Below are 22,359 nucleotides of genomic sequence, written 5' to 3'. Positions count from 1 at the left end.
GAAAGAAGATTGAAGATGCCGCTTGATAGAAGACTTCAGCCGGATGATGGATCTCTTCAGCCCCCGCTTGGATCAAGACTTCAGCCCGATGATGGACCTCTTCAGCCCGATGATGGACCTCTTCAGCCCGATGATGGATCTCTTCAGCCCCTGCTTGGCTTGGATGAAGACTTCGGAGCCTCCTCTGGACGGATCGGTCATACCCGGCGTGGTGAAGATAAGGTAGGGAGGATCTTCAGGGGCTTAGTGTTAGGTTTATTTAAGGGGGGTTTGGGTTAGATTAGGGGTATGTGGGTGGTGGGTTGTAATGTTGGGGGGGGGTATTGTATGTTTATTTTTTCCAGGCAAAAGAGCAGAATTCTTTGGGGCATGCCCCGCAAAAGGCCCTTTGAAGGGCTGGTAAGGTAAAAGAGCTTTTCTATTTTTATTTTAGAATAGGGTAGGGCATTTTTTTATTTTGGGGGTTTTTGTTATTTTATTAGGGGGCTTAGAGTAGGTGTAATTAGCTTAAAATTGTAATATTTTTATAATGTTTGTAAATATTTTTTTATTTTTTGTAACTTAGTTTATTTTTTATTTTTTGTACTTTAGTTAGTGTATTTATTTGTATTTAATTTATTTATTGATAGTGTAGTGTTAGGTTTAATTGTAGGTATTTTATTTAATTAATTTATTGATAGTGTAGTGTTAGTTTTAATTGTAACTTAGGTTTAGTATTTATTTTACAGGTAATTTTGTAATTATTTTAACTAGGGTAGCTATTAAATAGTTATTAACTATTTAATAGCTATTGTACCTGGTTAAAATAAATACCAAGTTGCCTGTAAAATAAATATAAACCCTAAAATAGCCTACAATATAATTATAATTTATATTGTAGCTATATTAGGGTTTATTTTACAGGTAAGTATTTAGCTTTAAATAGGAATAATTTATTTAATAAGAGTTAATTATTTCGTTAGATAAAAATTATATTTAACTTAGGGGGTGTTAGTGTTAGGGTTAGACTTAGCTTTAGGGGTTAATAAATTTATTAGAGTAGCGGTGAGGTCCGGTCGGCAGATTAGGGGTTAATACTTGAAGTTAGGTGTCGGTGATGTTAGGGAGGGCAGATTAGGGGTTAATACTATTTATTATAGGGTTATTGAGGCGGGAGTGAGGGCGGATTAGGGGTTAATACATTTATTATAGTAGCGGTGAGGTCCAGTCGGCAGATTAGGGGTTAATAATTGTAGGTAGGTGGCGGCGACGATGGGGGGGGGCAGATTAGGGGGTAATAAATATTATGTAGGTGTCGGCGATGTTAGGGGCAGCAGATTAAGGGTACATAGGGATAACGTAGGTTGCGAGAGGTGTGCGGTCGGCAGATTAGGGGTTACAAAAATTTATTAGAGTGGCGGCGATGTGGGGGGGGGCCTCGGTTTAGGGGTACATAGGTAGTTTATGGGTGTTAGTGTCCTTATAGAGCACAGTAGTTAAGAGTTTTATGAACCGGCGTTAGCCCAGAAAGCTCTAACTCCTGGCTTTTCTCTGCGGCTGGAGTCTTGTCGTAGATTTCTAACGCTCACTTCAGCCAAGACTCTAAATACCAGCGGTTAGAAAGATCCCATTGAAAAGATAGGATACGCAAATGGCATAGGGGATCTGCGGTATGGAAAAGTCGTGGCTGGAAAGTGAGCGTTAGACCCTTTCCTGACTGACTCTAAATACCAGCGGGCGGCCAAAACCAGCGTTAGGAGCCCCTAACGCTGGTTTTGACGGCTAACGCAGAACTCTAAATCTAGGCCATAGAAATTCTGAAATGAAAGTGCCATTATATTTTTAAAAAGAAATGCTCTAACCTGCTAGTGACACTGTAATGCTATGTGAGTAACCCCTGCAAGCGAAAACAGCCGCTAATCCACTAAGAAGCGCTAATAACACAGCTGTATCATGCAGCTAATGCTACTGATTCCAATCTGAACCAGCAGTGCTCCGCGGATCTGTGTTTAACCCCTTTGTGGGGGTTAAACATAACATTATAGCATTACTAGTGTTAAAATGACATGATTAGAGCATGTAATTGTAACACTATAATGGCACTTTAAACTCCTCTACCCATAGAATTTAATAATATGATATAACAATTATAGTATATCATTTGATTGGGGAGCCTAATTTTAGAATTCCTATGCATTTAATGTTTGATTGAAAACCTAAAGTGACATAAAAGTGCTATGTCCGCTAAAGACCACTAGTTAAACACATAGGGGCCCATTCATCACTAGAACTGCTTGTGCAATGATAAATGCCGACAGCTTATGCTGTCGGCATTTAGCGATGTCTGGCGGACATGATCGCTACAGCGGATCATGTCCACCAGACACTTGATAAATGGGCCCAGAGTCTCACACACACACACACACAGATACACATGCATGCATACACACACAGAGTTACACACATGCACGCACACACAGATTCTCACACACACAGATACACATACACATGCATGTATGCAGACTAAGAGTCACACAAGCACATTCACACACAGAGATACACATGCACGCACACCGAAATTCATACACACACATCCATACCATGCATGCATGCATAGACAGACACACACACATGCATGCATGCATAAAGGCAAACGCACATGGACGCACTCACACATAGAGACACACACATGCACGCACATACAGAGAGACATACATACATTCCCACAGGCACACACAGAGACATGCATGTACACACAGACAAATACAAACATGCTGGCAGACACACACACAAAGACACACACATACATGCATGCACACACAGAGGCACACACACACATGCATGTGCCCGCACATACACAGAGACACACACAGAAATACACACATGCACACACACACATACAAACACATGCACCCACTAAAACAGGCACACACATGCATGTACACACACACATAGACAGATTGGAGAGATGGAGAGAACACTTGACTGTCCCTTTAAAGGTTTGCACTCCCTCAAAATTGGGTACATTTCAGGGGACAGGAGGGATGGAGTCTGTCCTTAAAAGAGAAATTGCCTCTACAAAAGAGGAATAGTTAGGATGTTTTCAAATTGCCTGTCTAACCAGGTAAAAAGTTCACTTGTTTGTCTGTGTATAAAAGTCTTTTCATATAGGTTAAAAAGCGCAAAAGCCACAAGATATTCACTATATTATAAAGCCCTATAAACAATAAGCAGGTTAAAGGGCGTGATCTGTGCAGATGAGAAGGACAGGTTGTAAACTATTTAGGTTAAAGGCAGAGCACTTGGGAAAAAGCTGTCACCTACGTATATGATGTATGAGGTGTAACGGATCAACCTGTGCTCTGTGATAGAAGAAGGTGTAATCTGCTATCAGCAATGTGTAAATGAGGTCAACAGCTCAAAGGGACACACCGGAAACTGCAGCAGAGCGTTTGTAGTCATGTCAGTGCAAAAGAAATCATCTTAGCATCCGACAGCAGTTACTGCTTATTACTGTATTAACCATCATCTCATAGACTGACAAAACCAGACTGTACCAGACTGTACAAATGCATTAAAGGGACAAAAATATGATGAGATTCTACTATACAATGGTATAATGGTATGCAAATTATATGGAGTAGAAACAAAACTTACCAAAATATTTTATGTAAAGTTGCCCCTTTGCATGTAGTTTAACTATTGTGGGTTCCTCCAATTTAGAGAATTGGAAGTGTACACTGCAGATGGCTAACACATCTGCCCCTTATTGTGTGCAAAATAGGTAAAAGCATTACAAATAATGCAAGGTTTGCTAACAAAATGATAGCAGCTAGTTTACCTTAGTAACAAGTCTTGATTGGCTCCAGCAAATAAGATAAGCTGCCAGGCCCCACGTAATTCTTCTACCTGTGTCTTAGCCTGTGTTAAGGCCCTTAAAGGGATATGAACCCCACATTTTGTCTTTCATGATTCAGATAGAGCAGCAATATTAAGCAACTTTCTAATTTACTTGTATTATCATTTTTCTTGTTCTCTTGGTATCTTTATTTGAAAAAGCTGGAATCATGAAAAATTGCTTTTTATATCCCTTTAAGAGAGCTATTGGGCTCTTGGGTATTCTTTGAAATCATGTAGATCACAGAGAGTAGACTGTCCCCAACTGCATACTTAAAGGGACACTGAACCCAAATTTTTTCTTTCATAATTTAGATAGAGAATGATATTTTAAGCAACTTTCTAATTTACTCCATTATCAATTTATATTCATGTTCTTGCAATCTTTATTTTAAAAGCAGGAATGTAAATCCATGGATAGCTCTTGCTTATTGGAGGCTTACATTTACTCACCAATAAGCAAGCATAACCCAGGTTCTCAACCTAAAATGGGCCAACTCCAATGCATCACATTCCTGCTTTTTAAATAAAGATAACAAGAGAACGAAGACAAATTGATAATAGGGAGTAAATTAGAAAGTTGCTTAAAATTGCATGCTCTATCTAAATCATGAAAGAAAAAATTTGTCGTCAGCAAGATCTCCAAGGGGACCTGAAACCCAATTTTTTTTCTTTCATGTTTCGGACAGAACATACCAACTTTAAAACAACTTTCCCAGTTTACCTGTATTATCAGGTTTCAATAATTTTCTAGGTATAAAAGAGCAGCAATGCACTACTGGGAGCTAGCTGTACACATCTGGTGACCAATGACAAGAGGCATATATGCACGGTACCAATCGGCAGCTAGCTCCAGAAGGTATGTTTTTTTAACAAAAGATATCATAAACAAGAAAGCAAAATTAGATAATAGAAGTACATTATTTAGTTATGTAAAACTGTATGCTATATCTGAAACATGAAATACATTTTGGAAGTCTTTGAGTAGTCTGCATAAATACTACTTTGCAATATAAAATAGGTTAAAATGGATACTTCCACCCTTTCTTTTCTTTTTAAGTTATATAGAGGTTCCTTGAGCAGACCTTGGCGTTGACCTTTGAGCTAGAGAGGTGGCTATAGGAGTTTTTGCATTGTGTATTTACTTGGCTGTGTTTTGACTTTGTGCACATTGCTTCATTTACCAAACAGTGGGTATATGTGTTCAGTAAGTGACACCTAGTACACTATGACAAACAGTGGGTATATGTGTTTAGTGAGTGACACCTAGTACATATGACAAAACAGTGGGTATATGTGTTTAGTGAGTGACACCTAGTACATATGACAAACAAGTGGTCTATGTTTTCAGTGAGTGGCACCCCTAGTACATATGACAAACAGTGGGTATATGTGTTTTAGTGATTGACACCTAGTACATATGACAAACAGTGGGTATATGTGTTTAGTGAGTGACACCTAGTACATATGACAGTGGGTATATGTGCTTCAGTGAGTGGCACCCTGAGTACATATGACAAAACAGTGGGTATATGTGTTTCAGTGAGTGGCACCTAGTACATATGACAAACAGTGGGTATATGTGTTCAGTGAGTGACACCTAGTACATATGACAAACAGTGGGTATATGTGTTTAGTGAGTGACACCTAGTACATATGACAAACAGATGGGTCTATGTGTTTAGTGAGTGACACCTAGTACATATGACAAACAGTGGGTATATGTGTTTAGTGAGTGACACCTAGTACATATGACAAACAGTGGGTCTATGTGTTCATGTGAGTGACACCTAGTACATATGACAAACAGTGGGTATATGTGTTCAGTGAGTAACACTGGTAACATATGACAAACAGTGGGGTATATGTGATCAGTGAGTGACACCTATTACATATGACAAACAGTGGGTATATGTGTTTAGTGATTGACACCTAGTACATATGACAAACAGTGGGTCTATGTGTTCAGTGAGTGACACCTAGTACATATGACCAAACAGTGGTATATGTGTTCAGTGAGTAACACCTGGTACATATGACAAACAGTGGGTATATGTGTTCAGTAACACCTAGTACATATGACAAACAGTGGGTATATGTGTTTACGTGAGTGACACCTAGTACATATGACAAACAGTGGGTATATGTGTTTAGTGAGTGACACCTAGTACATATGACAAACAGTGGGTTACTGTGTTTAGTGAGTGACACCTAGTACATTGACAAACAGTGGGTATATGTGTTCAGTGAGTAACACCTAGTACATATGACCAAACAGACTTGATATATGTGTTCAGTGGAGTGACACCTAGTACATATGACAAAACAGTGGGTATATGTGTTTAGTGAGTGACACCTAGTACATATGACAAACAGTGGGTATATGTGTTCAGTGAGTGACACCTAGTACATATGACAAACAGTGGGTATATGTGTTCGGATGATTGACACTAGTACATATGACAAACAGTGGGTATATGTGTTTAGTGAGTGACAACTAGGTACATATGACAAACAGTGGGTATATGTGTTTAGTGAGTGACACCTGAGTACATATGACAAAACAGTGGGTATATGTGTTAGGTGGAGTGACACCTTAGTACATATGACAAACAGTGGGTATATGTGTTAGGTGAGTGACACCTAGTACATATGACAAACAGTGGGTATATGTGTTCGGTGAGTGGACACCTAGTACATATGACAAACAGTGGGTATATGTGTTCGGTGATTGACACCTAGTACATATGACAACCAGTGGGTCTAGTTGTTCAGTGATTGGCACCTAGTACATATGACAAACAGTGGGTATATGTGTTCAGTGAGTGACAACCTAGTACATATGACAAACAGTGGGTATATGTGTTCAGTGAGTGACACCTAGTACATATGACAAACAGTGGGTATATGTGTTCAGTGAGTGACACCTAGTACATATGACAAACAGTGGGTATATGTGTTCAGTGAGTGACACCTAGTACATATGACAAAACAGTGGGTCTATGTGTTCAGTGAGTGACACCTAGTACATATGACAAACAGTGGGTATATGTGTTTAGTGATTGGCACCTAGTACATATGACAAACAGTGGGTCTAGTGTGTCAGTGATTGGCACCTATTACATATGACAAACAGTGGGTCTATGTGTTCAGTGAGTGACACCTAGTACATATGACAAAACAGTGGGTCTATGTGTTCAGTGATTGGCACCTAGTACATATGAAAAACAGTGGGTATATGTGTTCAGTGATTGGCACCTTAGTACATATGACAAACAGTGGGTATATGTGTTTAGTTGAGTGACACCTAGTACATATGACAAACAGTGGGTATATGTGTTCAGTGAGTGACACCTAGTACATATGACAAACAGTGGGTCTATGTGTTCAGTGAGTGACACCTAGTACATATGACAAACAGTGGGTCTATGTGTTCAGTGATTGGCACCTAGTACATATGACAAACAGTGGGTATATGTGTTCAGTGATTGGCACCTAGTACATATGACAAACAGGTGGGTATATGTGTTTAGTGAGTGACACCTAGTACATATGAACAAACAGTGGGTATATGTGTTCAGTGAGTGACACCTAGTACATATGACAAACAGTGGGTATATGTGTTCAGTGAGTGACACCTAGTACATATGACAAACAGTGGGTATATGTGTTCAGTGATTGGCACCTAGTAACATATGACAAACAGTGGGTATATGTGTTCAGTGAGTGACACTTAGTACATATGACAAACAGTGGGTATATGTGTTCAGTGATTGGCCACCTAGTACATATGACAAACAGTGGGTCTATGTGTTCAGTGATTGGCACCTAGTACATATGACAAACAGTGGGTATATGTGTTCAGTGAGTGACACCTAGTACATATGACAAACAGTGGGTATATGTGTTCAGTGATTGGCACCTAGTACATATGACAAACAGTGGGTATATGTGTTCAGTGATTGGCACCTAGTACATATGACAAACAGTGGGTATATGTGTTCAGTGATTGGCACCTAGTACATATGACAAACAGTGGGTATATGTGTTCAGTGAGTGACACTTAGTACATATGACAAACAGTGGGTAATGTGTTCAGTGATTGGCACCTAGTACATATGACAAACAGTGGGTCTATGTGTTCAGTGATTGGCACCTAGTACATATGACAAACAGTGGGTATATGTGTTCAGTGAGTGACACCTAGTACATATGACAAAACAGTGGGTATATGTGTTCAGTGATTGGCACCTAGTACATATGACAAACAGTGGGTATATGTGTTCAGTGATTGGCACCTAGTACATATGACAAACAGTGGGTATATGTGTTCAGTGAGTGACACCTAGTAGCATATGACAAACAGTGGGTATATGTGTTCAGTGATTGGCACCTAGTACATATGACAAACAGTGGGTATATGTGTTCAGTGAGTGACACTTAGTACATATGACAAACAGTGGGTATATGTGTTCAGTGATTGGCACCTAGTACATATGACAAACAGTGGGGTCTATGTGTTCAGTGATTGGCACCTAGTACATATGACAAACAGTGGGTATATGTGTTCAGTGAGTGACACCTAGTACATATGACAAACAGTGGGTATATGTGTTCAGTGATTGGCACCTAGTACATATGACAAACAGTGGGTATATGTGTTTCAGTTGATTGGCACCTAGTACATATGACAAACAGTGGGGTATATGTGTCAGTGATTGGCACCTAGTACATATGACAAAACAGTGGGTATATGTGTTCAGTGAGTGACACTTAGTACATATGACAAACAGTGGGTATATGTGTTCAGTGATTGGCACCTAGTACATATGACAAACAGTGGGTCTATGTGTTTCAGTGATTGGCACCTAGTGACATATGACAAACACTGGGTATATGTGTCAGTGAGTGACACCTAGTACATATGACAAACAGTGGGTATATGTGTTCAGTGATTGGCACCTAGTACATATGACAAACAGTGGGTATATGTGTTCAGTGATTGGCACCTAGTACATATGACAAACAGTGGGTATATGTGTTCAGTGATTGGCACCTAGTACATATGACAAACAGTGGGTATAAGTGTTCAGTGATTGGCACCTAGTACATATGACAAACAGTGGGTATATGTGTTCAGTGATTGGCACCTAGTACATATGACAAACAGTGGGTATATGTGTTCAGTGATTGGCACCTAGTACATATGAGATACGTTGATCACTCAGCAGCACTTCACTGCCCTATGGCCCTTCTAGAGCGCAGCCCGCTCTCAGCCAATGCATATTCTAATTCTGATTAACTCTATTTGCTGTTAAATAAATGTAAAAAAAATATTCTGCTGTTGTAATGGGTCCAATTTAATGTACCAATCTTAAAGTTTAGTGTGAGATCCCCAAAAAGGCTTTTCTATGGACTTAAAAACAATCTTAATTTTGCTAAAAATATGACAGTTTAAAAAAATGCCTATAAAAACCTAAATTTTTGTATTTAGATCATTAATAATGCAGAGATCTTTGAAGCAGACATAAAAACCTAATTTTAATGTCCCTCTGCATATTAAAAAAAATGTAATATACTAAAGTTAATTTAACCTCCTTGGCTACGTCTCTCTGGCAGCCAAGGTGTTAAACACAGACACACACACACAACACATATATATATTTATATTTATTAAGGGGGCACTCAAGTCAAAATAAAACTTTCATGATTCAGATAGAGCAGCAATTTTAAGAAACTTTCCAATTTACTTCCATTAACAAAATGTGCACAATCTTATTATATTTACACTTTTTAAGGTCAACAGCTCCTACTGAGCATGTGCAAGAATTCACAGAATATACGTATATGCATTTGTGATTGGCTGATGGCTGTCACATGATACATAACATGAGGACATAACTTTAAAAATTTGTCAGATAAACATCTACTAATCATTCGAAGTTCAGACGAAGGGGCCGAGTTATCAAGCTACGAATGGAGCTTGATGCCCGTTTCCCACGCGAGCCTTATGTTTTAAGACAGCTGCCCCATAACTGGTCCGCCCCGCTCTGAGGCTGCAGACATCAATCCGCCCAATCCTATACAATCGGGCTGACTGACACCCCCTGCTAGTGGCCGCGAATATGCAGATCGCTGAGCGGATCATGACGGATAGAGCGATGATAAATCGGCCCCTAAGTGCTATTGCATTGTCTTTGCATCATGCATTTCTAGTTTATGCAACTGTATTTACTGGTCCTTTAAAAACAATGGGCCGAAGCAATATAACAATGATAAGACTAATAACCCACTGCAAATGTAGTGATTTATATTGCATAGTTTATTTATGCACAAGACATCTCTCCATACTAATGTCAGTATACATTTACATCTCCTCCTGTATTAACTGGTCTTGCTTGATTTTCAAGCTTCAGGTTCCTTAGAAAGTATGAACTAAACAAACATTCCTATGTTTACGGGGTTGAGGCCCTGGAAACAATTTACTCAGATAGTAATAAGTGGGAGCTGATAAACCTTTTGGTTCTGTTTTTTTAAAAACCCTCAGGGGTGGGAATAGATCAGTGAAGTATCTGGTAACGTATATATCTCACATCTAAGTATATAGGAACATAAAAAATGTATTTCAAACGTGGGAACCAGCCATATGCTTCTTCCAAGAGTCAGAATAGTTCTTTGCATGTCGGAGGCTCTTTAGAGGCTGAAATTAATGCAAAGCTGGAAACTGGAGTCAAGAGGAGCTGTTTTGGTACGAGAGAAAAGAACCAATACAAAACAATCTTAGCCTGTGTTATCAGCAATCTCGTATAGTTGCTGGGGGGGCTGCCCTGGTGGATTTATCATAAAAAAGGTCAGTCCCTACGAGTGGCGAGATGTCCTCTATCGGAAGGAATGGAGCTCGCTGGAAAGGGATACTTTGCTGTGCAGATCGAAGTTAAAAGCAAACAGGGGACGCACTGTAAAAAATGAAATCCTGCAGCCAATATAAATCCCTATCTTACAGTCGCCTATATTTTCATATGCATGTGTTTTTCTAATAGAGTTATAAGTAATTTGAGTGTTTTGAGAAAAGCTTGGCACTTTTTAGTTTGCAAGAAAAAACTGTGAGATCTGTAGTGCGAAAATCTTTACAGAATTACGCTGGGATTAGTGAGACAATTTCATAACACGCCCATGTTCAATCCATTTTACGAAAAAACTATATTTATGCTTTGTATTTTGTACTTATAAGGTACGAATTTCTGTGTGTTTTTTTGCCTCATCCAATGTGTTTAAATTATAATTTATACTGTGCATATTGAATACAATTTATTCCTGGGTCATTTACATACAAATGTAACATTTTAAATAAAATACGATTTGTGACGAAGACTTTTGTTACGATTTTTGATGCACCTTAACAATACAATTTTTCCTGCATATTTTTGCGTGAATGGTTGTATTGCTGCTACTTCAACAAATGATTCCAAGGGCATGAAACAAATTAATAAATAGAAGTAAATTGGAAACATTTAAAAATTGTACGTTCTAAATTACGAAAAAAATGGGTTTCATGACCCTTTAATATAACATCAGAATGTTACAAACCAAACTAAAGCTCCTGACTGTGAGGGATATTTATCAAGCCGTCAACCGCAAATACGCTGGAATTCCGCAGCGTAATTGTGGCGAGCCTGATTCCCCTTAGTTATCAAAGCCTACAGGCTGGCAAAAGTTGAAATTTGTGACGTAACATACGATCCGCCAGTCTTAGTCTGACACAGATCGATGCTTACCGTCATTACAGATGTTCAGAATGCAAATTCGGCACTATCTGACTACTACTTTTGCTAGTTATCAAATATCTACCAGGTACGCTCCCCACTATTCCAGCCCTGGAGGTGGCGGATGCCATAGGAATCAATGGGAGTCTGAAAGCAGCGAAAGCTCATGTTCGCTGCTGCCCAATACCCCATTGATTCCTATGGGAGAATAAAAGTAATGTTTACACCTAACACCGTAACATGTACCCCAAGTCTAAACACCCCTACACCGCCGCCCCCTACACCGCCGCCACCTACATTATGTTATTAACCCCTAATCTGCCGCCCCAACACCGCCGCCACCTACATTATACTTAGTAACCCCTAATCTGCTGCCCCAACACCGCCGCCACCTACATTATGTTATTAACCCCTAATCTGCCGCCCAGACATCGCCGCTACCTACATTATACTTATTAACGCCTAATCTGCCACCACCTACACTGCCGCCGCCTACATTATGTTATTAACCCCTAATTTGCCGCCCCGACACTGCTGCCACCTACATAAAAGTATTAACCCCTCTTCCGCCGCTCCTGGAGACCACCGCAACTAAATAAAGTTAGTAACTCTTAAACCCTGGCCTCGCACATTAGTACCACTTACTAAACCTATTAACCCCTAAAACCTAACAACCCGCTAACTTTATATTAAATATTAATCCTCCCTATCTTATAATACATTTAAACTTACCTTTAGATTTAAATTAAACTATATTAAAATAATAATTAATCTACCCTAACTGTTATACTATATTTACATTAAACTATACTAAACTAATAATTAATCTACCCTAACTGTTAGACTATAATTACATTAAACTATATTAAAACTAGAGCCTAAACATAAAGCCTAAACCCTAGAAGATCAAACCCGAAGATCCAATTACAGTTTTCTGAAGAGCCGACATCCATCCTCATTGAATCCGGCAGAAGTCTTCATCCAAGCGGGCCGACGTCTTTATCCAACTGGGCATAAGTCTTCATCCAAGCAGGCCGACGTCTTCATCCAACTGGGCAGAAGTCTTCATCCAGACGGCATCTTCTATCTTCAACCCTCCGGCACGGAGCGGCTCCTTCTTCAAGACATCCGACGCAGAGCATCCTCTTCGTTCGACGTCTTCTTTACAATGAATGTTCCTTTAAATGACGTCATCCAAGATGGCGTCCCTTAGATTCCGATTGGCTGATAGAATTTGGAATTAAGGTTTAAAAAATCCTATTGGCTGTAGCAATCAGCCAATAGGATTGAGCTTTCATCCTATTGGCTGATCCAATCAGCCAATAGGATTGAGCTCGCATTCTAATGGCTCATGGAAAAAGCCAATAGCTGATTGCAAACAGCCAATAGGAATTCTATCAGCCAATCAGAATCTAAGGGACGCCATCTTGGATGATTTCATTTAAAGGAACATTCATTGTAAAGGAGACGTCAAACAAAGAGGATGCTCCGCGTCGGATGTCTTGAAGAAGGAGCCGCTCCGTGCCGGAGGGTTGAAGATAGAAGATGCCGTCTGGATGAAGACTTCTGCCCAGTTGGATGAAGACGTCGGCCCGCTTGGATGAAGACTTATGCCCAGTTGGATGAAGACGTCGGCCCGCTTGGATGAAGACTTCTGCCGATTCAATGAGGACTTCTGCCGCTTCATTGAGGATGGATGTCGGCTCTTCAGAAACTGTAATTGGATCTTCGGGTTTGATCTTCTAGGGTTTAAGCTTTATGTTTTAGGCTCTAGTTTAATATAGTTAATGTAATTATAGTCTATGGATGGATGAAGATAGAAGATGCCGTCTGGATGAAGACTTCTGCCCGGTTGGATGAAGACGTCGGCCTGCTTGGATGAAGACTTCTGCCGGATTCGATGAGGACTTCTTCCGCTTCGTTGAGGATGGATGTCTGCTCTTCAGAAACTGTAAGTGCATCTTTGGGGGTAAGTGTTAGTTTTTTTTAAGGGTTTATTGGGTGGGTTTAAATTTTAGATTAGGGTTTGTGCTTTTGAAAAAGAGCTAAATGCCCTTTTAAGGCAAAGCCATACAAATTCCCTTTTCAGGGCAATGGGGGAGCTTAGTTTTTTTTAGATTAGGTTTTTATTTGGGGGGTTGGTTGTGTGGGTGGTGGTTTTTACTGTGGGGGGGGGTTGTTCGTATTTTTTTTACAGGTAGGGCCCTTTTAAGGGCCATTGGTAGTTTATTGTAGGCTAGGGTTTTTTTTTTATTTTGGGGGGGCTTTTTTATTTTCATATGGCTCTTAGATTAGGTGTAATTAGTTTAAATATTTGATAATACATTTTTTATTTTGTGTAACTTAGTGTTTTGTTTTTTTTGTAACTTGGTGTTTGTTATTTTTTGTAACTTAGTTGTTAGTTTTTGGTAACTTTGTAATTTGTAATAGTAGATTAAAATTATTTGAGTAGGGTTAGGTTTTTAAATATATAATATAGTTAATTTAATTTGTAGTTTAAAGGGACACTGTACCCAAAATTTTTCTTTCATGATTCAGATTGAGCATGAAATTTTAAGCAACTTTCTAATTTACTCCTATTATCAAATTTTCTTCATTCTCTTGGTATGTTTATTTGAAATGCAAGAATGTAAGTTTAGATGCCGGCCCATTTTTGGTGAACAACCTGGGTTGTCCTTGCTGATTGGTGGATAAATTCATCCACCAATAAAAAAAGTGCAGTCTAGAGTACTGAAACCAAAAAAAAAAGCTTAGATGCCTTCTTTTTCAAATAATGATAGCAAGAGAACAAAGAAAAAATGATAATAGGAGTAAATTAGAAAGTTGCTTAAAATTGCATGCTCTTTCTGAATTACAAAAGAAAAAATTTGGGAACAGTGTCCTTTTTATGTAATTTTAGTATAACAGTTAGGGTAGATTAATTATTAGTTTAATATAGTTTAATTTAAAATCTAAAGGTAAGTTTAAATTATTATAAAAGATAGGGATGAGTTAATATTTAATATAAAGTTAGCGGTTTGTTAGGTTTAGGGTTTAATAGGTTAATTTAGTTTATGGCAGATGCGGGGGCTGGCGGTTTAGGGGTTAATAGGTTAGTAAGTGGTAGTGCTGTGGGAGGGCCAGAGGTTTAGGGGTTAATACATTTAGTTAGTTGCGGCGGGGTCCGGGAGCGGCGGAATAGGGGTTAATAAGTTTATTAGAGTTTGCGGCGGTGTCGGGGAGCAGCGGGGATAGGGGTTAATAACTTTATTTAGTTGCGACAAGGACTGGTAGCGGCTGGATAGGGGTTAAACATTTTAGTATAGTGGCGGTGTTTAGTGACAGTATACAAATAAAGCTGGGAAAAAAGCTGAATAGCAGCAAGATCGATGACTGTTAGTTAACAACAGTCCGCTGCTCATCGCCCCGTACTTGGTGCGCAGCTTTTTGACAGCTTTTTTGTTAAATATGGAGAAGCGTATTCAGGTCCGCGGCCCGTGATATTAGGCGATATAAGGGCGAGCGTATGTACCATCCTTAGAGCCTTCGAATGCAAGAAAGTTGACGGCTTGATAAGTAGGCCTCTGTAACTTTACTTATGTGTTTTAACCTCATTGTTGTGGGGGGTTAAACAGAAAAAAATGTAAATACTCTAACAAAAAACTGCATTCATTTTTACTATCAAACCATTGCAGAGCTTAGGTCCAAATTAAAAACTGACTGCTAGGATTTTGGGAGACCTCTGCTTTTTTGTTACTTCCCATTAAAACAAAGAAGTGTTATAGTGTTGCAAGATCCTTATCGCTAAAGATCCTAACAATCAGCAAGCGCTACCCAGATGCTGAACTAAAAAATGGGCCAGCTCCTAAGCTTACATTTCTACTTTTTGAAATAAAGAAACCAAGGGGTCAATTTATTATAGTGCGAGCGGGACATGATACAATGTAGCGTATCATGTCCGCAGCACATGAATAAATGCCGACAGCAATACCACGCCCCTGCAGATTTGCGGTCAATCGGCCGCTAGCAGGGGGTGTCAATCAACCCGATCGTATTCGATCGGGTTGATTTCTGTCCACGGTCTCAGAGCAGGCGGGCAGGTTATGGAGCAGCGGTCTTTAGACACGCTGCTTCATAACTTCTGTTTCCGGCGAGCCTTCCGTACGGAGCATGATAAATATGCCCCCAAGAGAACGCAGAAAAATTAATAATAGGGTTAATTAGAACGTTGCTAAAAATTGCCTGCTCTATCTGAATCATGAAAGAAAAAAATTGGTTTTCATATCCCTTTAAAACGAATATTTCTCTTTAAATAACTGCACTCCGAGCCAGGTGGAACTGTATTCTGCCTAACTGCATCTCGTACATTGCTATAAAAAGCCATCTAAAAACCCTCAGGTTATATGTACACAAGGCCTGGCAAGTTTATATTAGACCACTTCACTTGCAGGCTTCACATTCCCATGGCTCAGTTAGAAGTATGTCACCAGCTGGGTGACACTAAATACACTTTAACTTCAGGCCAACGTGAAATGGAGAAATAACTATTACATTTATCATAGAACTGTATACAACCAATAGGCAGCAAAAATAATAATCTATTTTTTAAATAAAAAAGTAAATAAACATATTTAATAAGATAGAGAAAAACAGATAAAAAAAAACAAAACTAATGAAATATGAACAAAATTTAGTTTGAACTTAAAAAAATCTTTAACAAGCTAGAAAGAAATGTTAAAAAAAAGAGGTTTCAATGTAAAACCTATATACTATTATTCATTTGTATTAGCTAAAAAGAAAATATTCCCAGATCTGTATTGATGAATAAGGACAAGTCAGAAAACTAGGTTTTTCAGCACTGTTATTTATGTTTTTCAAGGAAACAAAAGCTGAAATATTGTAAAAATACCCATTTTTTTTTAGCAGCAACAAATAAACTAATAACAGCAATATCCTTTGATTAGTTTGAATATTGTTCTGGAAGAGTCAACAATCCAAGTAATTTAGCAATTCTATAGCCTTCTCTATAAATATTTTAGGGCTATATTACGAGTAGCGCTAACTGTTGCGCGCAAGCAAAAAGGGGTTTATCGTGGCTCTTTGCGCACATCAGAAGCAGTGCATGTATTGCAAGTTGAAAGTAAAGGCTTGAACATTTGCTTGAAACGTAACTGAATTTAACATGCATCAGGATAGCGCAACTTCAGAGATCGCCCCGTTCGGGATAAGCCCTCTTATCTCAGTACATTTTATTAGCTTTTCACAGTCAGGACACTGCTAGTTCATGTGTGCCATAGTAGATACCATTGTGCTCATCCTGTGGAGTTGTTAATGAAATCATCAATGAATTGACAAAAATGCAAGTCGGTCAAAGATCTGAGATAAGGAGCAGTCTGCAGAGGCTTAGATACAAGGTAATCCGCAGAAGTAAAACGTGTATTATTATAACAGTGTTGGTTATGTTAAACACTGGAGAATGGGTAATAAAAGGATTATCTTTTTAAACAATAACAAAATTCAATACATTCCTGCAAAACAACGGACAGTTGGGGAGCTCAGTAGATATAATTTAATGGGGCAAGAAAGGTAAAGTATGTTTCCTAGTGTACTTTAAAAAAAAAAGTTACAATTTATGGTTTTTAGGAAATTGATATTCCTGTGCTGAATAAATGTTACTTTCTGTCACATTTTTTTTGGAGGTGTATCTCAGTTAGGCAATACAGTTGCGGGAATTGATCTCATCAGACAGTGAATATAACACAAAAAAGCAATATTGCAACCGTATTAACTAATGAACCCATACAAGCTGAAAGTAAACAGATGCACTCAAGCACAAACAAAAACTGCGGCTGAGGCCCTAACGTAAAGTGTAAGGGTAAAAGAAAATAATCACCAAACACATAAAAAAGACATAAAATAAAACTATTAACGGCATATATACACTTACTGATAAAACTATTTCATAAACATATTAATAAAAGTTTTTATAAGGGTTAAAGGGGATATGGCAATGTATTTGGAAAGGGTCATAATTTGTATATATAATATATATATAATATATATATATATATATATATATATATACACACAAACACACAGAGGAAAGTCCAGCACTCGCTTACAAGCTCTCAGCTAAGATTAAAAGCAAAACTGGAAGGATTAGTTACCGCATCTGGCCAAATGGACAAGTCCAGGTACCACGTCAAGGGTCCCTTTCCAATACCTGGGACCCTAAACAACCACACCAATGCACAGCTCTCAAATCCAAGGGAACAAGGGAAGGTTGCACAGGCTATATATAATCACCCTAGACATATACAAAACACGGAAGGGGGACTGCACTCTTAGACTGGACTGGGTACACATCCCCATTACCCCTGCACATGCTCAGCCCCTGGGTGCTATAGCACTCTTAGGAAGCTGTGCTGTACTCCAGAGTCACAGGCAGTTTAATCCCGGACAAGCCTGGGTGCAGGGCCATATGGAAAATTACAAAATAAATTAATACAACATACAGACCAAAGCTCCTCAGCTAAGATTAAAAGCAAAACTGCAAGAGTTAGTTACCACATATGGCCAAATGGGACAAGCCCAGGTACCACATCAAGGTCTCTTCCATAACCTAGGTCCCTAATACAGCCATACAAATGCAAGCTCTCAATCAAACATACTGGGAACAAGTTAGAGTTCACAGACTTATGTAATCACCCTAGACATATACAAAACACGGAAGGGGACTGCACTCTCAGACTAGACTGGGTACACATCATATGACCCTGCAACATGCTCAGCCCTGGGTGCTATAGCACTCTCAGGAAGCTGCACTGTCTCCAGAGTCACAGGCAGTTAATCCCGGACAAGCCTGGTTGCAAGGCCCATAGGGAAAATTACAAAATAAATTAATACAATACACAGAGAAAGTCCAGCACAGCATATATACAGTATATATATGTCTAAATATGTGTGTGTGTATATATATTATATATATATATATAATTGTATATAAATGTGTATTTATATGTGTAAATATACATACTGTACATATATATACACATGTAAACATATATAATACATATGTATATACACACATATATCCAGTTATATACGTGAAACAAGAAATGTTTTTTTATATTAAATTTTTATAATTTTTATGTGTTTTATTGTTTTGAATTACAAAATACTTTAGATTCCAAAGTTCTTCCCATAGAAGAATTTTTTAAAAACCTTTTAAATATATCTATCTATCTATATATATACTGTATATATAATGTATAAATATATATAATATATATATATATATTATATAGGTATATATAGGTATATATATATAAATAACTTTGAAATGGAAATTGGTTTAAACTACCTTTGGTTTTAGCGCAGGTTGGTGTAATGCGTGTCAGGTTTAGTGCACCAAGTGATGTAATGCGTGTCAGGTTAGTGCACAAGTGATGTAATGCGTGTCAGGTTAGTGCACAAGTGATGTAATGCGTGTCAGGTTAGTGCACAAGTGATGTAATGCGTGTCAGGTTAGTGCCACAAGTGGTGTAATGCGTGTCAGGTAGTGCACAAGTGATGTAATGCTGTAGGTTAGTGCACAAGTGATGTAATGTGTGTCAGGTTAGTGCACAAGTGATGTAATGCGTGTCAGGCTTTAGTGCACAAGTGGTTGTAATGCGTGTCAGGTTAGTGCACAAGTGATGTAATGCGTGTCAGGTTAGTGCACAAGTGATGTAATGCGTGTCAGGTTAGTGCACAAGTGGTGTAATGCTGTCAGGTTAGTGCACAAGTGATGTAATGCATGTCAGTTAGTGCACAAGTGATGTAATGCATGTCAGGTTAGTGCACAAGTGATGTAATGCATGTCAGGTTAGTGCACAAGTGAGTGTAAATGCGTGTCAGGTTAGTGCAAAAGTGATGTAATTGCGTGTCAGGTTAGTGCACAAGTGATGTAATGCATGTCAGGTTAGTGCACAAAGTGAAGTAATGCGTGTCAGGTTAGTGGCACAAGTGATGTAATGCATGTCAGGTTAGTGCACAAGTGATGCAATGACGTGTCAGGTTAGTGCACAAGTGATACATTTTAGGCTTTCTTTTTTCACAGCGTGCCCCATTGAAGTCTATGGGGCATATTTATCAAGATCCCGTATGGAGCTTGAAGCCCCCGTGCTTCTGGCGAACCTTCAGGCTCGCGCAGAAACACAAGTTACAAGACCCGCTGCCTCCATAATCTGTGCCTGCTCTGAGAAGGCGGACAGAACTCGCAAGAAATCAACCCAATCCAATACGATCGGGTTGACTGACATCCCTTGCTAGCGGCCGATTGGCCACGAATCTGCAGAGGGCGGCATTGCACCAGCAGTTCACAAGCGTACGCTGTCGGCATTTATCGATTGTGCGGCGGACATGATCCGCAATATTGGATCATGTCCATCCGCACCTTGTAAAATAGGCCCCCTATGGGAGAAGTTCACTCGGTGGCGATATCTGAAGTCCTGAAGTTAGTTTGCATCTTTAACTTTAAATGTTGCCCTATATGAGGATTATGTACAAAACACAGGAATGTGCCGTTATGGTGACTGCAATGTCACCCTCATAAACTAAGTGCGGCTATCTCTCTGAGAGCTCTGCATTCTGTTTATATAGGAATGTCAGCTCTCCTACTACCCCATGTTTGTAATCAACAAGAAAATGATTTGCAAATGTCTCAATGCTCCCAGCCTGCTCCAACACAAACTTGCACCTTCCAGTTGTCTCTGGGTTGTTGTTGTTTTTTTTTTTTTTGGGGGGGGGGGGGGGTTCAGAATGTTTTGAGATGATTATTTTTTTTGTGACAATATTTTTTACAGGTGCTGGTTACAGCTACAAACCCAATAGCTTTTAAATGTAAAGTTTAAATACTTTCAAAAGTTTTTTTTTCCTCCTATCCCAAAATTTACTTTAAGAGAGTGTTATAAACTGATTTTTCTATAATAGTTTAAAGGTATTAAATATATATCGGAAATCAAACTTTCATGGTTCAGATAAAGTTAACATTTTAAGACAATTTTCAATGTATTTCTATTATCAAATGTACCCGATTCCCCTAGTAGCCTTTTTTTAAGCATATGTACATATCCCAAAGCACAACCAGGAGTTTGCTGGTGATTTGTGGCAAACATAAATATGCATCTTGTAATAAGGCACACCAGTAGTTCAATGCTGCTCTTCAGCAGATTTTAACCATGTGTTTATCTTCTTCACATGAGTGTTACATACAAACTAATAGTGAAATAATAAAATGCTCTAATTACTGGAACATTTTACTTTTTGCATATTCATGTTCTTTTAAGTCTCCTGACTTGAACCTAATATCACTTTTTATTTTTACAGTACAATGTGAAAAGGCATCTTAGTGCAAGTCCAGACGGTACACCCCATTATTAAGTATATTTCTAGATAACAACAGGAAAAACGTGTCCTTATTATGTAGTAAGCTAATCCACTTGATATAAGTTATATAGTACCAGGGCTACACTGTATCCTAAATCCTTAACTTACTGTCTCTGGAAATGAGTGATTTCATAGCCACACTCTTGTCCTATTCAAATCAATGTAAAATACATGCAATATCTCCCCAAGACATAAAATAATGGTTTCAGCAAATAAATGTAACTACTTTTTTTGTTTAAAAGTTAATACACAGATATATACAGTTTTCAAAAATCAAAGCACTCTAATACACAAGTCTGAGTATTAAGTGTTATTACTAGGATCTGATATATAAATATTTACACACTCTGAGATTTCTATTGAAAATGTATTTGCAACATCCTTGTATATTTAATACAGTGGACATCAAATGAGCAAAACACAGTGTATCAGTGCAGATTATGCATCACTACATATAAGTTCTAAGGAAACATTTTTATTTCTTACTATTAAATATGAGCAACAGTTAAAATTGCAGATAATAATTACATTATTAATAAAATAACATTTTTAAATGGTCAAATGATTACTTTAAAAACAGGGCAACTAAGGCAGATACAGATTCAAAACATAAATAGTAATAAGTACATAAATGCTCCAGTAGCAAATGCTAAGCATTGTATTGCAATGGGTACTTACCTAAAAGAAGGGAATTAGTGCAGTAATGTGACAGGTGCAGCAGAGATGTGTATGTTGTAAATTAGAAATCCCGGTGGTTACTGAGGCAGGTGTGCAGGGTGAGCTGCAAAGTGAGGATCTGGTGAAAGGAGGGGAACCCTAGGGAGGAGCTCACTGTATGCTCTAACAGTGCAACCCTGATAGCCAGGCATAGGGTAATGTGCACCATCTAGTGGCAGCATTTGAGATACTGCATACTATTCCAATCTGAGGCAGATACCAATTTAAAGGGACATGAAAACCCAATTATTATTTTTTCATGTAGAGCATGCAAGTTTAAACAACTTTCTAATTTACTTCTATTAACAGGGTGTCTCACTAAGGGGTATACTGCATTTGTGTATGGGAAGGAGATGCAGACATTACTAAGTGCACAATAAAAAACGTAGTTTAAATATTGTGCAAAACAAAATAATTGAACCATTCACACAAAAATACTCAGGAAACAAATGTATTGGTAAACAAAACTGTTTTACCAAAATTGTAGTTTAAAGTGAAAGTCAATCCTAGCACTGTACAAACACTAGGATTGACTATTGAAACAAATAAGAGGGGGCCTTTCATTCATGAGAGTATAAGATAAGTATAAGATACT

General features: G+C 38.4%; 1 protein-coding gene across 1 annotated transcript in view; it reads right to left on the bottom strand.

The window, feature by feature from the left end:
• PROSER2 (proline and serine rich 2) overlaps positions 1-21,857 on the bottom strand; it is a 104,194-nt gene extending 82,337 nt beyond the window's left edge. Inside the window, exon 1 of the mRNA XM_053716464.1 lies at positions 21,726-21,857. The gene's annotated coding sequence lies outside the window, so the exon portion shown is untranslated. The remainder of the gene's footprint in view (positions 1-21,725) is intronic.
• Between the last annotated feature and the right edge of the window lie 502 nt (positions 21,858-22,359).

The sequence above is a fragment of the Bombina bombina genome, chromosome 6 (assembly GCF_027579735.1).
Source record: "Bombina bombina isolate aBomBom1 chromosome 6, aBomBom1.pri, whole genome shotgun sequence".
Taxonomy (NCBI): domain Eukaryota; kingdom Metazoa; phylum Chordata; class Amphibia; order Anura; family Bombinatoridae; genus Bombina; species Bombina bombina.
This window is presented reverse-complemented; position numbering and strand designations above follow the sequence as displayed.